We start from the raw sequence: 22,036 nt of genomic DNA, 5'->3' as shown, positions 1-22,036 counted from the left end.
CCTTCACCCCCGAGCCAGCTGCAGCCCTCTCCGTCCTCTCCTTAGGAGCTGCTCTGCATTTACTTCCAATTAATTCCCTGATTATGCAATCAGGAACTTAAACAAGCTGGAAGTGGTTTGCGATTCGGGAATTCAGGTCGCTTCTCTTGTGTTTTTTCCCCCCATTTTTTTTCTTTTTTTTTTTTTTTATGGATAAACTGGCAGATGAAATGTGCGTGCGCCCAACTGTCCCCTCCCTGGGAAGAAAACTAGGAGAGTCGGGAATGCTCGGATGCGTTTGCTTGCGGGTTTAGATGGGCGCAGCTTCCCAAAATACATATATTCCTCTTTAAGTGGGTACTTTTGCCTTAAATATATATGTGCGAGGGCACATTTAGCCATGCCCAGCCATCCGCCCGCCCGGCTTTATTTATAGGCACCGTCGAGCGAACAGGGCACAAAAAAAACCCCGACGAGACACGTTGCTAATTACGATTTGCAATTATCCCCCGTTTTCATAGGGGCAATTGCAGCCACGCGCAGCCCCAAACGCAGGCAGCTCCCCGCCGCCAGAAAGAAAAACGGGGGTGTCCACGCGTGTCCGTGTGCACGGCGCAGGTACGCACCGGCACACGCGGGTATCCAGGCAGCATTAACACCCACAACGCCTTTTTTAATTTATTTTTTTAATTAAGTGCCTCCAAGCTGGTTTATTTTCGCCTAAAGCCCCCCCAGACCTCCAGCGTGGAAATAACCCCCCGTTTGTAGCCATCCCTGAACGCTCCCTATTTTATTTTCCGTGCTCGGATTCATTTTTGGAGGGCGAGCGAAGGTGCTGGGGGGGGGAATGTGGGTGTTTTTGCAAAGGGGGAGGCAAGATAATAATAAAAAAAGACAAGTCTGGACTCTCTGCAGCCCTCCCACCCCCAAACCCCGTGGCAGGTTCCTCCAAGTGCCTCTAAATATTTAAAGAAGAGCCCACAAAGTGTTTACGTCCAGGTTGGCTCTGCATTAGCTGGGTCACGACCCCGGCTTTGGACAGCAGGACAAAAGGGGCTTTTGCAAGGCCGGACTCCGAGTCTGGGCTTGGGGTGGCCAAAAAAAAGCTGCCGGCAGGTTCATTTGCTGGTTGGGCACCAGCCCTGGAGTCGGGGGGGGGGGTGGGTGGGTGGGTTGTGCGGCCGAGTCCTGGGCCGGGGAGCGGGAGGGCGATGCTCAGCCGGGGGCGATGCAGGGGGGGGTCGAAGCGTGATTTAATCCCGCGTTTTATTTTTTTTTATTATAGCTGAGCTAGACCTAAAAACGTGCAATGCTGGAAAGACGGGTTTAATCTGCCGCAGAATAAATAAACCCCTTAAAACACGGCTCCTGCGCGCGTTGCAGCCTGGCGCGGAGAGATTTAATGAACGCGCGGATTTCTCCCCCCTCCAAGGCAAATTTGGGAGGACGAAGCCAGGTCTTCAGGGTGTTTCAGGAGCTGAATTTCGGGAGGGGAGCAAATAGGTGGGAATTTCTTCGCGGGTCGCCGCCAAGCCCCGGGCTCCGCGGGAGAGGGAGCGGCTCAGCCTCCGCATTTCCCGTTTCTGGCCCCAAAATGGGCTCGGGCTTGCAGGAGTGCTCGCCGCAGACGAGCAGGGATGTTACCGGTGTCGGGGGGAATTTTAATTGCAGCCGGGGAATGGGTTTATTACCCCCGCTCTCAAAGGCGCTTTGACTCGCTGGCCTCTTTCTTCTCCTTTTATTTTTTTTCCTTCTCTTTTAACTTTTTTTCCACCCCGCCGTCTTGAAACTTATCTTCCTAAGGGACAGATGCTACATTTCAGCAGGGAAAAAAAAAAAAAAGCTTTATTTAGCTGGAAAAAAAGCCGGGACGGGCCTTTATCTGCGCTGTATCTAGCAAGTTTGCTCCTGATAACAATATTTATATGTTCGCTTTAAAGCCTGGCCGGGGTGTGTGTGCGGAGGGAGATACCTTCGAGGCTGCCACGTGCTTAAATATTTTACGCGTTGGGGTTAAAAGACACTTCAGCACTTCAACGAGCATCTTTAATTATTAGAAATATTTATTAGCGATCTGCGGGGCATTTATCACTAATGGCTACCGGCGTTTGCGGAGACTTAATTGCCCAGCGATGTAATTATACGTACAGCTGGGTATATATGTGTCTATGTAAATATGTTTTTATATATATATGTGTGTGTGTATATACGCACGTATATGCACGTAGAGCAAACTTTTCCTTGCGTCCTCGACTCCGAGCCCAGCCGTCCCCGCACGGCTGCCGTGAAGGAGAAGGCGAACGCCAATTCCCAACCCATTTCCCCTCCTCCCAGCGCAATTTATTAGCTTATTGCAGAATTTTCTCCTTGCATTTTTTTTCCTCTCACCCAAAGGAAAAAAAAAAAACCCTTCCTCCCTACCTTCAAAGAAAAACAAACCGAGGAGGTTTTAGCGAGAAAGAAAAGCAGGGAGGAAGCAAGGAGAAAGGCAGGGAGACAGGAGGGAGACCAAGCAGGTCTCACCTCGCCTCTGCACATTTTGGGGCGAGACTTTGCAGCCCGATCTGGGGGGCAGAAACGGGGCAGAGCCCTGGAAACCCCCTCGCTTTTCTCGGCGTTTCGGGTTTTTTCGCCTCGCCGCGCACGTCGGGGCGGTTCGTGCCGGCAGCCCCCAGGTTTGGGGGTGGCGGTGGTTAATCTAAACACCTCCGCTATCTGGAAAGCATCTTCCCGAGCGGCCAGGAACATTTTTTCTCCTAATATGGGTAGATAAGAGTGGAAAGGTCTCCTGCAAAGGTCACGGCCGGAGGGAAAACCCGGCCGCGCCGTGTGGCTGGGCGCACGCGTGGAAAGGGGGGGGCGAGGGGTGGGTGCCACCTGGGGAGGTGGCCAGATGTGGGTGCCACCATGCTGGGGTGGCCAGATGTAGGGTGCCGATGTGCGGGGGGTGTCCAGATGTGGGGGGCTACGGTGCTGCGGTGTCCAGGTGTGCGGTGCCACCTCGGCAGTGGCCAGATGTGGGCGCTACCACGCCGGGGTGCCCGATGTGGGAAGCTGTGCAGATGTGGGTGCCACCATGATGGGGAGGCCAGATGTGGGGTGCTGGTGTGGGAGGGTGGCCAGGGGTAGGGTGCCACCTCGGGAGGGTCCAGATGTGGGTGCTACCATGCCGGGGTGGCCGGGTGCCGCGTGCCAATGTGGGAAGGTGTCCAGATGTGCGGTGCCACCACGCTGCCGTGTTCAGGTGCGGGGTGCCGAATCATGCGGGTGGCCAGATGTGGGGCACCACTGCGCAGAGGGGTCCGGCGGTTGGGTGCCACCTCAGGAGGTGTCCAGATGTGGTCACTCCCATGCAGGGTTGGCCAGGCGCGGGGATGCCCATGTGGGAAGGTGTCCAGATGTGGGGTGACAACATGCCGTAGTGGCCAGATGTGGGGTGCCGATGCAGGAGGGTGTCCAGATGTGCCGCCTCAGGAGGTGCCCAGCGGTGGGTTGCCAACCAGGGTGGTGGCCAGATGTGGGGCACCACCATGATGGGCCATACAGATGTGGGGCATCGTTGATGCGGTTGTGGCCAGATGTGGGGTGCCCCTGCAGTGGGGCTGCCCAGGTTTGGGGGCACCGCCGTGGCTGCTGCCCAGATGTGGAGGTGCCACCTCGATGGGGGGAACAGCCGGCTGCTCCGGACTCGTGGGATCCGGGTTGTGGGAGACGCGGTGGTGGGACCTCACGCGCACGTCACCGAGAAGCGGCTGTGCATCCGGCTGTGCGCGGCCGGGGGTGCTTGCCAGGCACCGGGTGTGCGCACGCTGCCGGCCTTCTCCCCTTGCAAAGAGGGAATTCCTGGAAAAGCCGGCGCCCGGGCGGCTGGCAGAAGCGAGCTGTAAATCCGGCCACTTTATCACCCCGGCAGCAGATGTTGCCGAGCCGGTGGCCCTCCCGCTGCGGCCTGGCTCGCTCCGCAGCCCGTAGCCTTTTCCTCCCTCACTCTTCCCATTTTTTTTCCTGGGTCTCCAGCATTTATCCCGTGCAATCCCATCAGATCTCCGCTCCATCCCAGGCCGCCTCAAAGCAGCTGAAAGCTGCCTTTCGCCTTCCCGGCGGAGCCGCTCCGCTTTGCAAGGAGACCTGGAAAAAAATCCCACCTCTCCGATGCCCCCCCAACGCTTCTTTGGGATCAACCTTTTTGGGATCAGCCTGTTTTGGGGAGATCAGCTTTTTGGGGGATCAGCCTTTTTCAGGATCAGCCTTTTTAGGGGGATGACGCTTTTTTGGGATCAGCCCTTTTTGGAGGACCAGCTTTTTTGGGAGATCAGCCTTTTTGGAGGAGCACAGCCGGGGTGGAAAAACACCGAAGGAGAAAATAAAAGAAAATTGTCGCCTTTTTCCGCCGGCTCGGCAGGAAGCGCCGCGTGCGGGGCAGACACCTCCAAACCCTCATTTTTTTTTTAGCGGAGCAGCATGTGCCGGGCATATTCCCAGCGCGCAAGGCTGGAGACAATTAGGCCGAATGGAATCCATTGTTTCCGATGGTAGCTGCCAAAAACAAATAAATAAAAAAAAGCTGTTTCTGCTTGGAATACCCTAGAAAACATCCCAAAGCAAATAAAAAAAAATGCTGATTTTTTTTCCCCCTGCATTTCCCCCCCAGTTGCTTTGCAGGAGGCCGGGCCCGGAGCGAGGCTCTGGCCCTGCATCCAGCATCCCGAGCGACTTTTGGGCGACCCAGCGAGCCCGAAACGCGGCTCGGATAAACATTAAACTCCCAGCGCCGGGTAACCATGGTGATGCGGCTCCGGAGCCTCGCAAACCCGGGGCTGCCTCCCCGCCGCCTCTCGCCTCCCCTCGTTAGCAGGGCCCGCCGCGCTCCCGCGGTGCATGCAATATTTATCTTGATTAGCCAAACACAGTTACCGACCATATTGCGCTCCCGCTCGAGAAGAGCAGCCCGTTTTTTTTTTTCCCTCCCATTCCCGCCCTCCCCTATGCGATGCCGGAGGGGGAAAAGCCAATTGGAGTCGCTTTGGGTTTGCCTCGCCCGGGGCCAACGCGTTGCCCCGATCCCCCGGCCGGGGAAGCGCTGGGACACTGAGGAGGGACGCTCTGGATTAAGGATGGCTTTTCCCCCCTCCAAGAAAGGCAGTTTGCCATGTTTCATGTTTTCCCACGGATCAGCGCAAGATGCGACAGATCCCGGCTGATCCTTGCACGTAAAATCTTGGGAGACGCCGCGTTTCGTTAAAACACCCTTTTTGCCCTTGCAAAGAAAAGGGGGCAAAGGGGGCCGATGCCTCCTCCGTCCCCTGGATCTCCGGTGCAAACGGCCGCGTGCCTCGGATGAGGGTGATGCCAATGCACGTCTATGCCTGGTGCACGTGCGCGTTTGCAAATCCACACGTGTGTGCAAGACCTGCGTGTGCTTCGCCAGTGCAAAGGGCCACGTGCATCGGATGGGGACGATGCCAATGCACATTTATGCCTGGTGCAGGCACGTTTGCAAACCCGTGTGCGTGTGCAAGACCTGCGTGTGCGTTGCTGGTGCAAAGGGCCACGTGCATCGGATGGGGCGATGCCAATGCACGCCTACGCCCGGCGCGACCCGTGTGCACGCCTGCAGTGCACGTGCCCCCGTGCCGGCGTACGCCTGCGCGTGCACGCTTATGTTGTGCAAATATATGCGTTCCAGTGCACACGAGCGTGCAAAAGCGGGGGCCGGTGCGGCCAAGGCGGCGGCGGGGGGGCTTTGCCTCCATCCTGGCCCTGGCTTGGATCCCGCCTTGAGCTGCAGCTGGAGAAGATGCGCTGCAGGCTGGGCGGCCGGGGGGGTTTCTTCCCGCGCCGGGGGGGCTGGTGACGGTGCCCCCCGCCCCGGTCGGGCCTGCGAGGGGCTGTGGGGGCTGCGGCGCTGCAGCTTTGTCTGCCTGCGTGTTAGCGAAGGGCAGGCGGAGGTCAGGCTTGCTTGAAAGCCCCACGATCGCCAGCAATGCTGCACGCATTTATACCGGGGGGGGGGCATGGATTTGGGGGGGGGAGCAGGGAAATAGGGGCTGGTGCTGCCCCCAACCCCCCCCCCCCAAGCTGGATTTGCTGAGGAGGGTCTGGGAGCTCCACGGGGTCCCAAGGATTTGGGGAGACCCCCGTGGGTCCCAGCTGGGGGGGGGGGATAGGGGCAATGAAGGCGTCGAGTTTCGCTGGGGGAAACGGCGCTGGGGGGGTTGTTGCTCCCCCCATATAAGGAGGAGTTGGGGGGGGTTTCTCGGGGGGGGGGTTGCACTGGGTTGGCACCTTGTGGGGTGTATGTGGGGGGGGATTGCACCGTGCATGCACTTTGGGGGGGGGGTCTGCACTGTGTGTGCACCTTTGGGGGGGGGTCTGCACTGTGTGTGCACCTTTGGGGGGGGTCTGTGCTGTATGTGTGCTTTGCGGGGGGGTCTGCACTATGTGTGCATTTGGGGGGGTCTGTGCTGTATGTGTGCTTTGGGGGGGGGTCTGCACTACGTGTGCATTTTGGGGGGGGTCTGCACTGTGCATGCACCTGTGCGTGGGGGTCTGCACCATGTGTGCACTTTAGGGGGGGGTCTGCACTGTGTGTGCACCTTTGGGGGGGTCTGTGCTGTATGTGTGCTTTGCGGGGGGGTCTGCACTATGTGTGCGTTTTGGGGGGGGTCTGCACAGTGTGTACACCCTGTGGGGCGGCTTGGGGGGGTCTGCATTGTAGGTGCACCTTTGGGGGGGGGTCTGCACCGTGCATCGACCTGGGGGGGGGTCTGCACTGCACGTGCAGTTTTGGGGGCTCTGCGCTGTGTGTGCCCCTTTGGGGGGGGGTCTGCATGGTGTGTGCAAGTGTGGGGGGGTGTGGGGGGGTCCACACCATGCATCCACCTTTTGGGGGGGGTCTGCACGGTGGGTGCATTTCGGAGGGGGGTCAGCGCTCCTGTGCAAGGGCTCGGGGACACCGCGGCACAGTTTGCACCTGCGACACAGAAAGACCCAATTTCCGACCTTTTCGCCCCAAAGCGCCGGGGGCATCATGCCCTGAGCGTTTTGGGGGCCCGGGAGCATTTTGGAAGGAGCAGCCAGGGGGCTGCAGAGCCCCCCCAGGCCTCGGAGCGGCTCGTGGCCACGGCGATGCTTTCGCAGCCCTATTTTTTTTGGATTCCCGCAGGGTTTTCCCCCCTCGTGCAAACCGCAGGTGACACTGCCGCAGCTTCGTGTCCCATCGCCACCTCTGAAGCCGTGCTGGTTGCCTATATCTCTTAAAAAAGCCCCATAAACCAGCGGCAGTGGCGCTTCTCCCCCCGGGAGCCACCAAAAAGGCCTTTGCGGCTCTTGATTAAAAGTAACTTTGGTGGAAAAACTGCTTCGCAATTTGGTCCCCGGTGTTGGAGGCGGATGGATGCAGAGCCCTGCGCACCAGGGTTGTGCGTGTGCACGGTGTGCTTGCACACGTGTCACGTGCTTGGAGGTGCGCGTGTGCACGGTGTGCTTGCGTGTGCCGCGTGCTTGGAGGTGCGCGTGCACGCTGCACTCGTGGGCCGTGCGCTCGCCGTGTGAGCACAGACACGCGCGCCTGCCCGCCGTGTGCAACCCCTGTGCCCGTTTTGCACGCGCGTGTGCATGCACGTGCACGTTGCGTTTGTGCGTTGGGGTGCATAGCTGCGCTTTTACATCAGCAGCCTCCTAAATAACACTATTTTTTGCCCTTGGGGGAGGCAGGGGGACAGGCGAGCGGGTGGGGGGGGGCAGCTCCCGCGCTGCTGCTCGTGGAAGCTGCGTTTGTGGTTTTGTCTTGTTTTCTTCCTTTCGTCTTCTTCCCTTCCTTTCTTTTCTCTTCTGTCACTCAGGGCCTTGTTTGGGTCCCCATCACCTTCACCTCCATCACTCCTCCGCGTCCCCGCCGTGGGGACCACAAGGATGCTCCTGGGGGGACACACACCCCTCCGCGTCCCTCCGTGGGGACAACCCGCTGCCCGGCCCCCATTTCCCCCTGGAAACCCCGCGATGTTCCCAAGAGCCGAAATTTCCCTCCGAAAAAATAGATATTAGAAGGAGAAGGAAAAATCAGCAGTGCTTGGCCGTGGGATTTTCCATGGCCCCCGGCGCCCTCCTACATCCCCCTCCCCAAAGATGCTCCCAAATTCCCAGGATTTTTGCTTTTAAGAGGACAAGCGTGGGAGCTGCTTTCCTCCAAAATTTAGCACCGAGCAGGGAAAAAATTTTAAAAAAAGGGTGACAGCGAGGACAAACAAAAAAAGAGAGAGGTTTTGGCTAAAAACATCACTTCTTTCCCCTTTCTGCCCCCTCCTGCCCTGCCCCCGCCGTCTCTCCACCCCCCCCGGGCCCCGCAGCCGGCGGAGCCGGGACTCGAACCGGGCACCGGGCGGGGGGGGGGGGGGGGTCACGTGGGAGCCCCGGGGCGGGGGGTGGGAGCTTGGGGGGGGGGGTCCGGAGTGTGGAAAAGGCAGGGAGATATTTAAGGCACTCCAGACAATTGCTCATTCGGCGGTGAGTTATTGCAGAGCCGAGCCAAAGGTTATTAGGAAGGATAAGGGCAGCCATAAAACCAGCACAACTAGCATGCTTTTCCTATAGAGATTATCATTATTGGCTTATTAATACACGATAATTTTGAATTATACACTGCAATAAATAGAAAAGGCTTGACTCGTGGCTTTAAATATTTTATGAATCTCCAAGCGAACGTTTTAAGCAGCGCCATGTGGCTCCGACCCGTCACACGGACTCGGCTTTCTTCCCCCCGTCCAAGTTTTTTTTTTTCCCTCTTGCTCCCCCCCTCCCTTAAATAATAAAAGAAAAGTGGCTTTAAAAGAGCGAGCGGATTAAATTGGCAGCGTGCGAGCGCGGAAGGAGGCGTGTTCGGCGCATCCCAAAATAAGCGGTTCGGGTCGGCAGTGGATGTTAAAATCACCGGAGTTTCTCCGCGTGCGGGGAAGGAGGAGGGAAAGTCGGAAAACTGCGACCTGCCTCCTGCCACCGCCGAGCAACTTCGGCTTTTTAGGTGCCTTTTCCCCCCAAAAACCACAACAACAAAAAATAAAACACGAAGAGAGGGAGGAGAGAAGAGGGTTTCTTGCGCTTTGCTCTAAAATCCCGGCTCAGACAGAAAGCTGTTTCCAAAGCGAGTAAAAAATTGCAAGTCCCCAGCTCTCCTCGGAGTATTTTGGTGAGTTTTTTTTTGGTTTTCCTCCGTGCAATGCGAGCGGCTCTCTGATTTTATATACATCTATATAACGGCGTGTATATATATATATATGTATACATAAAACATACGCTGGGATGGTGAAGAGCCTCGCTGATGAAACGCGCTTGCTGAAACGCCCCGAGAATCATCATTCTGCCAAAACAGCAAAGTTCGTTTCCTAAAGAGCCAACAAGCAGCACAATAAAAGTAAGTCGGGAACTTAAGCGCTGCTTAAATCCCGCTCCGCACACGGCGAGGCTCCGCTTCCTTCCACCGCGATGCGATTTTAGGGCCTTCCTGGATCCCGAAGTACCAACCAGGCTGGTTTTTTCCAGGACACCAAGAAACCCACGGGAATAAAATCGCCCCCGAGCCTCGGGGACGCGAAAGCGCCGTTCACCTACCAGCCCGCCGAGCGCAAGAAACGCGAGTTTAGCTAGGAAACGCTTCCCAAAGCTGCCGGATTTGCAGCCAAACTGCGGCGTCTTCGCCCAAATCCGGCGGCGGCTGCGAACATCGGCCGCTCCCGCTGCTCCTCCTGCTCCGCCGGCGACGCGGAGAAAGGCGAAGATTTCCCTGAAATCGCTCCTTTTCGCGGCGTTTTGCGGTTTTTTCCTTTCTTTTTTTTGCGGGGGGAGTGAGCTCCTCCGGGGGCGACGCCTGCAGAAGGGAAAAGAGCGGCGGAGCCGCGCGGAGCTTTTGCTTTTCGCGCTGTAAATATAGATTAAAAGAAAAAAAAAATCAAAGAGAGGGAAAAAAAAAAAAATCACGGCACCGCACTGAGCTGCGCTGACCCCGCCGGCGCCCACCCGCCCGCCGCCGCGCAGCCACCCCGGGCGCCTCCTCTTATTTGCCCCCCGCCCCGACCCCCAAATTACCCCCCCGGTATGAGGAGGGGGGGTTTCCCCCCCGCAGGATCCGACCCCCCCCCCCCCCCCCGCGGCGGCGGCGGGGCTGGAGCCGGCTCGGGGCCGCTGCGCTCCGCCGCGATCCCCCCCCCCCTCCAGACCCGGGGGGTGGAGGGTGGGTGGGGGGGACCCAAGGCCTCTTCCCCCCCCCCCCTTCCCCGCTGGAAACTCCCCTCCCTGGGCCTCCCCCCGGCCTCCCCCCGGCCCCCCCCGAGCCCCGGCTCTGCCCGGGGAGGTTCCCGGCGGCTCCAGCCCTGCTCGGCGCCGCGGATGCAAAAACAACAACAAAAAAAAACCCAAAACAACCCCCAAACCCCACCGCACACCCGCATTTTCAACCTTAAAAAGAACAACAAGCAAAAATAAAGTTGCCTGCTCGGAGATCGCCCTGCTACAACCTCCTTTTTTATTTTTAAGGCTCCTTCAGGTAGTAAGCGGTGCATAGACCGGCTTTTTCCCCCCCCCCCCCCCCTTCCTTGTTTACAGCTACAGAAGGCAAAAGAGCCATAAATCTTGGGGCAGCCTACAGAGACAAGTACATTTGTATGCATCGTTAGAAGCAGCTAATACCTCAACCCATTAGCGAAGCATGTAGAGCCGGAGTTTCCGGTGTACATTAACTTACAGTTAAATTCTGCAGGAAAGGGCATCGCGAATTACCATAAACCATATCCATCATATTGTTTGTCGGCGGAGATTAGCGGAGCGTGGGTGCCAGCGAGGGGAGCGGGGGCGCGGAAACTTTCCCGGGGAGGCCGGAGCCGGCGCCTCTTCGCTTCCCGCGTCCCTTCGTGGGGTTTCGGAGCGGTGGGAGAAGCCCGAGCGCTGCCCCGATCAGCTTCGGGGTTTATTGTTTTGGAGGGTGAAGAATTGGGGCGCGGAGGAGACGTAGGGGTAGAGCCAGCCTTAGGGCACGCGTGTGCATGGACACGTGTACGTGGATGGACACGCGTGTGCAAGGATGGACACGTGGGTGCATGGGCGGAAACGCGTGTGCATGGGCAGAAACGCGTGTGCAGGGACAGACACGTGCATGCACGGACGGACGTGTGTGCACGGATGGACCCGCGTGTGCATTGACGGCCACGCGTGTGCCTGGACAGACATGGATGGACACGCGTGTGCAAGGATGGACATGTGTGTGCATGGACAGACACACACGTGCGTGGACAGACGTGCATGTGCACAGACGGACATGCGTGTGCATGGATGGACACGTGTGTGCATGGATGGACATGCATGTGCGCAGACACGTGTCCTTGGACGGACATGTGCATGCGTGGACGGACATACATGTGCATGGGTGTACACACATGTGCATGGACGGACACGCGTGTGCATGGACAGACACGCGTGTGCATGGATGGACACACACATTCATGGACGGACATGCATGTGCATGGACAGACACACATATACATGGATGGACAGACACATGCATGGACGGACACGCGTATGCATGGACGGACACGCGTGTGCATGGACAGACACACATATACACGGACAGACACACATACGCATGGACTGACACGCATGTGCATGGACAGACACACGTGGGCATGGATGGATCTGCGTGTGCAAGGAAAGACACGCACGTGCATGGACGGACACACACGTGCACGGACAGACACACGCGTGCACAGACGGCCACGCGTGTGCACACAGGGGCAGCTGCCGCCGTTGGCAGCTCCGTCCGGGATGCCGCCCTGCCCGGGGCCGTCGCGCCGGCGGGGAAGGTCGCCGCGCCCTGCCCGTGTGCACGCAGCGCGCACGCCCCGTACTCCTTAACAGCCTTTTCATATATTTTTTCTCGCTCCCATTTGCTTTCGCCCATTAGCGGATCGATGTCCCCTGCGCGGAGCGGCCCCCTCCTCCAGCTCCATCACGCCAGCTAGTTCCTTCCACTGATCAATGCGTTTTCGCCTCCCTTTCTTCCTCCCCCCTCGACACCCTTGAGCTCTGCCCCTGCGGCAAAACCCCCGCGGCCCCCCTGCTTGGCCCCCCCACCCCAAAAACACCCAGCACCCCCCTCTTTGGGTGCCCAAGGGCTTCGCACGCCGCGGGAACGACCTCTCCATCCTCCCGCCCTCTTCTTCCTCGCGTCCCCCCTCCCTCGGCAGCACATGGATAAGCTGAACTTTTGTTGTCCGGGTTTTTTTTCCCTTTTTTTCCCCTTTTTTCCCCCCTCCCCGTCCTCCTCCTCCGCCCGTGAAAGCGTTAAAGGTAGGAGCCCGGCACCCGCAGCCAACAGCAGGCTTTTGTAGCGCTGATTTATGACTTCAATCTTGGTTCACCCAGAGTTCACGGGGATTTGCTGTTCCTGAGGGCTAAAAGATGGTCGCGCTTGACAAGTGTGACTGCTGGAAACGCCGCGCGCGCCCGCGCTCCCGCTCCCGCGCCGGCTGCGAGCCTAAAACCGGCCTTAACGGGGAGCCAAACGCGGGCGCTTCGTTCCTGGCATCCTCCTTTTTTTTAAGCGCTGCCCTAATCCAGCTCCCTGCTTTGCAAATCTGGGTGCAAAGGGTGCAAAAAGCACCCTGGGGTGTTGCAACACCCGCAAAATCACCCACAAAATCACCCGGCGGCGGTGGTTGCAGGGAGACGGCGCGGGGTTGCTACCCGGGGCTGCCGTGCCGAGCCGGGGTCCCGCTCGTCGGTGCCCGGCCCAAACCCGCCTAGCCGTATTTCCAAGGAAAAGGCAAATGATGCCATTTCCCTCCTTTTCTCCCCCAAATTCCTCCCCCCCGCCCCACACGGCGGGTTTTAACCAAGTGAAATAGTTTATGGAAGGCATCGAGGGCTTCGACTCCCGCAGAAGCATCATCCATAAATTACCCGACGTGATTCGCTTCCTAATGCGCCCGGCCCGGCGTCTCCCACCGCCGGGGGCCCCGTTCCCGCGTCCCCTCCCCGCTTCCCGTGTCCCCTCCCCGGTCCCCACATCCCCCGCCCGGTCCCCGCATCCCCTTTTCCTGCACCCGCTTTTTCCCGCGGTGCCCCCCCACCCCCGGCCTCCTCCTCCCGCCGCCGCCGCCGCGAAAACCGGCGTGCCGCCGCCCGCCCGCGTTTCGCCTGTGCAATAACCCCGGCGGGAATGTTAATGAGATGCAAATTCACGCGGCGGCTAATCGCTCGCGGGGCGAGAGCGGGGCGCGCGCTGCCTAATTTATGCTCCCGCTCGCCAAACGGGTGAAAAACCAAGGGCGAGCGGGTGCCGTCGCATCGACCCCCCCTTTCCCGGCCCTGCTTCCAGCCCAGCGCCCGGTGCAGGATGCGACCCGCTGCCCCGCGCTGCCGGATTGATGCCTCGCTCGATATTTATCCCTATTGCCCCAACAAGCAACGCGCAACAGCTGGATTTACGCGCGCGCTGACACCATCAATCCAGAGCCTATATACGTGCGGTTACACATATAGGCTCGTGTGTATGTGCATATGTGTCGATGCAGATTTCCCCGGGTTTGCACGCGGCAAGAGGCATCCAGGGCCGCTGCGCGCTTGCTCAAAGCCACCCACGCGTGTGCGGGGTGCCCAGCGTGTCCCCGTTTGGCGGAGACGGGTCTGTGTTGGCTCTTCCCAATGTACCTATAGAGCTGGCACTATATACGTGCAAGCCGTGGAGACGTATAGCAGTTTATTGCACGCGCACAGCGCACGGAAAGAGCTACGGAGGGATTAGAGCATGGCTTATTGGGACGGAGCTATAGCATGTCTCTAACTCCGTATTTCTACATGCCTATATGTCATCTGTGGCCTCCTCATGGGCCATATGGAGATACGCCTATGGAGTGGAGGTGGATGTGGGGCCCGGGACACCATGGGGCAGGGGTCACCCAGCACGGCCGGGCTCGAAGGACGTCACCCTGCCAAGGGGAGCAGCACCCGCCGCTCCTCGGTCCCAGCCGCTGGGGTGGTTCCCCCATGAGGTGTCCAGGTCACCTCCGAGGGAGAAGGACTCGCCCAAGGGTGGCCAGGAAAACCTAGGTTCCCCCTGAAACGCGGCTGTTGCAGCCAACGTGCGTGGCCCGGGGCTCAGCCCTTCTCCGGGCAAGTGGGACCACGTCTCCACCATCCCCAGCGACAGCTTGGTTCAGGTTGGACGTTGCAACACGCCTGGTCCTGGCTCCACCGCTCCCAAAATTGGGCCTGACCGTGGGGAGCGCAGGGAGCGTGTGAGGACCCCGTGAACGTGTGTACGCGTTCACACTCACACCTAGACACACTCGCGCTCGTCCTGTCCAGCCCCTGTGGTCTTTGCCCACCACGTTCCTCCCTCCCACGCACGCGGATGACCCCGAAGGCTTGCGACACCTTTGTGGCCGTCCCCGTGTCCCATTTTTCCCCACTTCCACTTTTCCTCACCGCTTTCTTCTCTGTCAGCAGGTCTGGAGTGTCTGTGTGCAGGATGGTCATGGTGGCCGGTGGCAAAGGTTGTTGGGTGGAGCGGGGTTTGCTTAGACTTCTTCCTCTCCCATAGCCCTGGAGGAACCCCCCCTGCAAGGAAAGTGCCCGCTGGGAGCTGGGAGGTGCCTTGTGGGTGCAGAGCTTGAGGTCACCTTTCCACGCCCATCTCCCACCAAGCCGTGGATGGTGCACGAGGCTCTCCCAGGAGATGACTTCTGGAGGCTCTTCATCCCAAGAGCTCGCGAGCAGGAGGCCTCCATCGTGTCCCAACGGATACCCGTGAATAGCTTCTGCCTGAAGCCCTCACGACGCCTTCCATCGCCCAGCATCTCCTGCGGGTCTTCTCGCTCTGCACTTTGGGAGCCCTCAGGATTTGCGACCGATGCCGCAGCAAAACCGCTATTCCCAGCGACGCCGGGAATGGGAACGTGACCCTGAGCGGAAAGTATCGGCACCCAAGGGGCATCACAATGCTGTTGATCCAGCACGTCCTTAGCAACTCCAACAAGCCCTGCTGCCACCAGACTTTCCCAGAGCTTGACGTTCCTGGAGAAACATCCGGGGCCCGTTCCAGCGAGGCGTGCGGTTGCTTGCACGAGTTAATTTTGTTGAAACGACGTTCTTTGGCTGGAAGTGAGCTCTAATGCAGTTACGGAATAGCCTGCATCCTGCTGCATCTCCATCCGTTGCGTGGTGGGCCTCACGTTTTGCTGCAGCTTTGGCCATCGACACAATAAAGAGTCGATAGGTGGATGGATAGATGGGGAGACGGAGAGATGTTGAAATGATCAGGGTGGGAGGGTGAAACGCTGAAGGTGCTGGCATCCAGCTCCCTCCTTGGTGACCTCTCAAGAGCTCCCCAAACGCTCAGGTTTAGGTCATCCGGCGAGTCCCGGGGGCCCTGCTTGCGTCCGTCGCAACCTGGGCTGCAGCTGTGCCGAGTCCCAGCTCCACCTTCGGGTTCGGGACCCCCCTCCCCGGCTCTGCCCCATCTTCCCCCCAGCCGAGCTGAGATTTAATCACACATCCTGCGCCGGGGGGACGTTCTCAGGGCTCTGCATCTGGGAAGGCCTCCTGCCATGGAAACCGGGCTGGGAAAATTGCTATGGTCCTATTATGTCATTAAAAAAAAAAAAGAGCGCAAAGTGCAACCAACGGTATCTCGCGTTTGCCTCCCCGTTGCCTCCCCTCTGGTCTCCAACGCGTTGAGTTAGGGAGGGACGTGGACATGGAGGGCAACCTCGGCTTCCCGCCTCGCTCCATCCTCTCCGGCGAGCGGCCAGGAGGACGGGCGACCTGATGCCGCGTCACACCTGGCCCATCCGTGGGGACATTTTGGGGGTCACCCTTGAGGCCCCTCAAGAAGGACCGCTGCCCATCAGCCACCCACCATTGGACCTTCAGCACTGAGCAGGCCACGGGTGGCTTGGCAGGAGCAACCAAAACCAGCATCCTTGCAAAGACACGAGCCCCAAAGCGGCTTCGGAGGTCTGCAGAGCCCCCAAAACCACTGCTTTTTTCGCCGCTTTGCAAAAAATCCCCCAAATTTTGGCTCTGCGGCCGGGGGGAGGAAAGCAGGGTCCCCCTTGCCCCGACGCCCGTGTCGCACCGGCTCCGCCGCCGCCTCCCTCCTTCCTCCCAGTGGGTTATTGTTTTCTAAGCAAATAGAGATGTAAATATACGGCGGCTCCCCGGCGGCTCCGACCCCGGCGGCGCGGCGCAATTCGCGCTGCCATTTGCACGTCCTCGTTGCACTTCTTTATTTTTATGAAAATAAATAAAGGGAGGGAAAAAAAAAAAAAAACAGGAGGAGGAAGAGGGCGAACCTTGGGCTCGCCGGGTTTTTCCAAGGCGCCGTTCGGCTGGAAGCGGGGGGGGATAAAGCGGCTTTTTCTTGCCGCTCTGGCGGCGAACACTGCTCTCTTGTTCTCCGGATGGCTTTGCCATCTTGCTGCGCTCGCAGAGGAGGGGCCTCACCCTCCGCTCACCCCCATTAATCACCCGGACAGCCCGCGCTTCCAGAAGGCCTCCGATGCCTTTTCATCTCCCCCTCCGCCTTTGCACGCCGCCGCCCTCGCACAAAGCCCCCCCCCTTCCCGGCTGCGGGGTCCCCGGGGCGGGGGGAAACCCCGGGGGGGCCCCGGAAAGCGCTGCCGGGCACCAAGCGCCCTTTTGTTGCCGCCGGGATCCCGAAAACGCCGCTTCCCCTTGCGTTGCCTCGTCCCCCAGGAAGAGTTTTCCCGGCATATTGCAATTAGCTGATTAATATTGCAGAAAGGGAGATGCCCCCCCTGCTTCCCGGCGCCTCTTCGGCACCAAACTTTAGGAAAAGAGCCATAAGAGCCTTTTTTCCCCTCTTTTTTTTTTTTTTTCTCCCGGCACGAGTTGCCGAGCGGCGCTTATGGCCCTTTTTTTATTCCCGGCGACATTCCTGGCGTTTACACGAGGGTCATTTAAACAGAACCGGACAAGCCGACCGCTGCAAAGGGGGCAAAAAAATGAGGGAAGACGGGATAAAAATCCCTCTAATTGCAGATAGGGTGGATTTTTCTCTCTTTTAGGACACGTATGTTTGTCTTCCCTCTCCCGTGCGTTTATGGAGGTGGTGTGATGCTGGATGCACGCGTTGGCATCGTGCACGGGGGTGTTTTTCCCACGTGCATGGGTTTCCCACGACTCCACGGGTGCCCGTGCAAGGCGAAGGGGCGCGAGGCGGTTTTATGCACAGACTTAATGCCATTTTGCAGAGATTTAATGCACGGATTTAACGCGGTCGGCAAATTTACCGCTGCAAGCTGCTGCAAAGCGGTCCGGGAGTGATGGAGGTGCATCGGGCAAAAGTATCGCCCCGGCTCGCCGGTCTGACCGGGCAGCTCCGGGGGTGGTTTTTTGGGTGCCTGCGTGTGCAAGTTCAAAGCCTGCGTGAAGCCCGGCCGGTTCACGGGGACCTTTTGCAGACTGCAGAGAGCAGAAGATGTTGGTCCCCACAGATTGCACCGACGCCTCTTTGCACCCTCCAGGGCTCGAAGATCCTCCGCGGGGAGGTTCCCATGGACCACGCGGGATCCAGCGCAGCCCGGCGCCCGTTCCGGCTCCATCCATGGGGTCTGGCTTCGCCGCCGCAACGAAATAACCCGATTCCACCTCAATTCCTCCTGATCCGGGCAGAGCTGACGCGGCCGCCGCAGGCAGGAGGGCTCCAGGGAGCTGAAGCTGGTGGAGGGTTTCCAGAGGAGGCTTCCTCACCCCACGGCCCGCGGGGAATCCGCACGATGTCCGCGGGGATAAACCTCCAGCTATATATCGGTGCATATAGATGGAGAGCTACGTTGTCCCGGCACAGCCGTGTGATTCCGCAGCGTGCAGGAGCCCGGCGTGAGCGTGCACCGGTCACCTTCGTTTTATTTGATTGCAAACGCTGCGGCAGGACGAGCGGAGCTGGGTTTGCAGCAGGTTTGGGCTCGGAAAGTTTGAGGAATCCTTGAAGAGAAACCCAGACTTTGCCAATCTGCCATTCTGCTTAGGACTGTTATTAAGGGTGGATTTAACAACGAACGTCTGCTTAAATTTGCTGGATTCCCAGAGGGCGACTCCAAACCCGGCGGTGGGTTTGGGCCCGTTAATTCGCCAGCGTATCGAAAGCTCTTGGCCGCCAAAGCCCTTTGCAGCGATGCCGAAATCCCGACTCCGGAAGCGTGCAAGTGGCTCCGCGCCGTGCAGCAGCAGGCATCTCGCGTGCTTCCAGAGCCGGGCGAAGGGAACAGAGCCCTCCGCCCCACCGAGACCAAAAAAACCCCCAAGAACGACAAAAAAAACGGTCTATTACCGCGTAATCAAATCGCCTTCGAGATGCTCCTGCATAAAGCAAGATGGATGTTGCATCCCTCTCCAGGGCTGATCGCAGAGGCGATCGCCCTCAATCCAGATATTAATTCTCCTATTAAATTAAATAACGCGCCGGGCTGTGTTGCTTTCATTAAGCGTCGTGGGCGAGACGAGCTCCCCGCGGTGCCCGGCTCTCCCTCGCCGCCATTCACCGAGCGCCGCACTAATTAGCGACAGGCAGCAGAAACGAGCTGCTTCGCTCCCTTATTAAGCGCTGCCGGTATTAAATAGACTCCCGGGGCCTCGCGGCGGGGACGTGGGTGCTCTCAGCGCTCGGGGGGATGACGCCCACGTCGGCATGGGAAAACCTCCCCGAAGAGCCGAGCTTCACGTCGAACCTGCCCGGGTTTAGGAGAGCTCAGCTGCTTCCCACCCTTCTGCTCCCCCTGGAAAACAGAGCGGGGTTTCAATTGCATTTCTTTGCTTTATTCTGCTTGCTCATCTTTTTTAAGCCGCGCTTTGCACGTGAGCGCCGGCTTTCCCAGGGCTTCACGTGAATTTGGGGAGTTAGCAGCTCACACCAGCAGCATTGCTGGCTTTGCCCTTAAAAAGGGCCAAATTTCCATTGGGAAATTCCTAGGAGAAGGGGAAAGTTGGCAGCTTTGCCTCGTCCTGCTCCAGAGGCAGGCCTGATCCAGGGGATGTCGATGCACTGAAATCCGTGAGGATGCTGCACGTTTTTCCAAGCCGGCACCTTGTTTATTTTGGGGCCGCAGAGAAGCGAGCGGTGTGGACGGAGCCTGGGAACCGGGGGGTATCTCCGGCCCGTCTCTCGGCAGCTCGTCTTCTCGCCTGCTTTGCGCCCGGGCACGTGGGTGAGGAGAGATGGGGACGCCGACCCTCACCGGGCTGCGCGGCGGGGCTCTGCTCCGGGGCTGGGGCGGACGGGAGGGTCCGAGCGGTACCTCCTGGCCGGCCGCGAGGGAGAAGTCTAATTTGGAAACGCCGTGGCCAAAACCAAGCTCGTTGCAATCCCGGCTGCTGCTCTTGCTTCCACGGCTCATGATTCAAGTTTGCCTCCCAAAGAGGCAGATCCTCACCCCGCCGTCAGCCTTGAGGTCCACCCGATTCGGCAGTGACTCACGACCTGTCCCGGGGTGCATTTCCACGGGGAAACCACGGATGGTCAGCCCGAGCGGTCACTACGAAGGTGGGATGCTCCACCAGCGTTGGACACCTCTTGGTTACTTCACCGCAACGAGGTGTCCAACCTCCTGCCAGCCCCAGCGGGGAATGCGAGGCAGCTCCAGGAAGCGATTTGCCGAGTACCGTAAGCTCAGGAGCCTGGCAGGGAATCGCCCCTGCCGAGGGAGATGCTCTTCTCTCTCCCGCAAGCCCGGAGGAGCTGAGACGACGAGCTCTTCCCAGCTAACCTGTGGGCATCTCCGGTAAAGAGAGATGGATCCTGACCGAAACGCCAGGGGACTGGAAATAAATTACGTTCCATTGACCGAGGAGCACGTTTGTTCTTACCGGAGTGCACTTGGCATGCATTTTACATGCACTTCAAACGCACTTGGATGCACTTTAAACTCAAACCCTTAGTTCATGCAGATTTGCCTTCCTCAGTGTTCCCTTGCAGGCAAGTCCCCAGTGCGGGACCCAATCCACAGCCCATCGAAGCTGGGAGAAGAGCTTTCAGGCTGGGCTAATCTCATGTCTCAAGTCTAAAAACTCAGTCTAATTTGGTCTCCCTCTCCTGGTCCTGGAGAGAGATGGGAGCTTACACGTTGCTCCTCCAAAGGGATGTGTAAGACAGGAGAGAGAACCCACCCCTGGAGTAGTCCATCTTTCACCATTGACTCTGGGGCTCAGATAACTGTTCCAGGCCAACATTTTCTGAGTATGTAAATCAGCAAAACCCGCCGGTGCTGGAAGAAACCATTCTGCTTTCCCCAGGCCTTCCTTCACTTCAACACCCTGCCTGGAGCTAGCCAACCTCCGTGAGACTGTGCAGAAGATAAGGACATGGTGCTGGACAGGCTCTGACAAACCCTTGGGGTTCTGGTGGGACAGAGATCTGCTGAGCTGGCTTTAATCTGAATTTTTTGCCTGATCCACTCGGTGCGTAGCCACATGAGCGATCACGGCAGCCCACAGCAAGAGGGAAGGAGCAAGGAGAGGACAAAAACATCCAACCAGCCTCCACCACCTGAAAGGCTGGTCTACGGACCAGCCTAGATGGAGAGGGAGGTGGTTCACCCTGACCTTTGCGATGGGGAAAAGCCCATCCCCGGGCTGCAGGGCGGCGAGGTGCTCTGCTCTCTGCTGTTTTCACGTTCCTACCCAGCGGGAAATCATTTTTTTGACGCTGTCCTACCAGCTTGCCCTCTATTGATCCATTGCCAATTGGCTGTTCTGCAAGAGAAATGAAGCCGACGGTCACAGGATTAGCTATTAACGTGCCGGCAGGCTCTGAAAGGACAAAGTCAAGGGGATATACTCCTCCCCTGCCACGGAGAAATGTCGCCAAGCTGTTTTTGGAAAGAGGAGAGGCTGCTTCGGGTTTGGATCCTCCAGGGTCTCGTGCGGGTGGTAGGACGCGTGTGCACGACTGTGTCAATGTGGGAATTTTTGCGCGTTCCCTCACCCCTGCCTTGCACAAACAGCTGCGGCGTTGCAGAGGCTGAGAGGGAGCAAGGGATCCCGGTTGCACCTGATCTCATTTGGGGCAGGGAGGGTGATTTTATGGTGTCAATTTGTTGTGGGGACACTTTTCATCTACATCACGTTAGTCATTCGATAGTCACCTCAATTTAGGAGTTTCATGCCCAAACTCTTCCATATGGTCAATGGAGAGAGACAAGCACCTCCAGGTCGTAAGGAAGTGCTAAATCCAGGGGTTCATTGAAAGTCCTCTGGGAATCCTTTACTGGGAACGAGAAATCTTCAAATCAGTGTCCAAAATACGCGTACCGAGTCCTCCAGATCCGCTCACCTCCTTCCATTGACTGAATGGGACCGAACACCTGGCCAAACCTGGTGCCGGTCAGTTGGCGAAGCCAGAGGACCCCATCCTTCGGGAAAGCAGCCAAATCCCAGGCTCAGCATCCCCTGGAAGGACGGGGCAGCCCATGCTCTTGGAGAGGGTCCACGTGGGAGATGGGTACGGGGGAGCTGGCGTGCTGTAAATCCTCGCCGCAGCTCGCCGCGTGGAGCGTTTGCAGAGCAGGCAAGCCCAGAAGCGCTGAGACATATCTGTATGGGGACATTCATCAGCATTAATCCAAATCAGCTTTTAAAGTGGATTAGTTAGAGCACATGAGGCCCTTTTCTGGACACTTATTCAAAATTAGAGTTGGTTTAATTCAGTTTAGTTTAATTCGCAAAGCTAAACCGAATTAAGGCTGGCTGGATTTTGAATGAGAAGGTCCATGCACAGGTTTAATGTAATTTAACTCGCCCACTTTAAATTCGCACCTTGAGTTGATCTATGTGCCACGGGGGAAGCCGCTTGGCCGGTAACCTCAAGGTAAGAATTACAGTGTCGTTTCTCCGTTCGGGTTTCGCTGTGATCCCTCGCAGCGGATCACCGTTTCTCTGCCAGAGCCATATGCTGAGCTGCCGTCCTGCCACCCCGGTGAGTTGTGGCCGCCCCGAGAGGTCTTTCATAACGCGTTCGGCGGCGAGAGGCGAGACCGAAGGGTAGGCAAGGACA

At 58.3% G+C, this 22,036-nt stretch overlaps 2 long non-coding RNA genes across 3 annotated transcripts in view; one reads left to right on the top strand and one right to left on the bottom strand.

The window, feature by feature from the left end:
• Positions 1-22,036, top strand: part of LOC112995093 (uncharacterized) — a 30,156-nt gene that overhangs the window by 2,841 nt on the left and 5,279 nt on the right. The gene's annotated exons all lie outside the window — the stretch shown is intronic.
• Positions 8,647-11,371, bottom strand: LOC112995095 (uncharacterized). 2 transcript variants are annotated; one of them, XR_003262091.2, is made up of 2 exons: positions 10,715-11,371; positions 8,647-9,892 (listed from the first exon to the last, which is right to left on the bottom strand). It is a non-coding gene; the product is annotated as an uncharacterized LOC112995095 (long non-coding RNA). The 2 variants fall into 2 exon arrangements; XR_010385360.1 differs by lacking the exon at positions 10,715-11,371 and adding an exon at positions 10,429-10,534.

The sequence above is a fragment of the Dromaius novaehollandiae genome, chromosome 28 (assembly GCF_036370855.1).
Source record: "Dromaius novaehollandiae isolate bDroNov1 chromosome 28, bDroNov1.hap1, whole genome shotgun sequence".
In the NCBI taxonomy this organism is placed as follows: domain Eukaryota; kingdom Metazoa; phylum Chordata; class Aves; order Casuariiformes; family Dromaiidae; genus Dromaius; species Dromaius novaehollandiae.
This window is presented reverse-complemented; position numbering and strand designations above follow the sequence as displayed.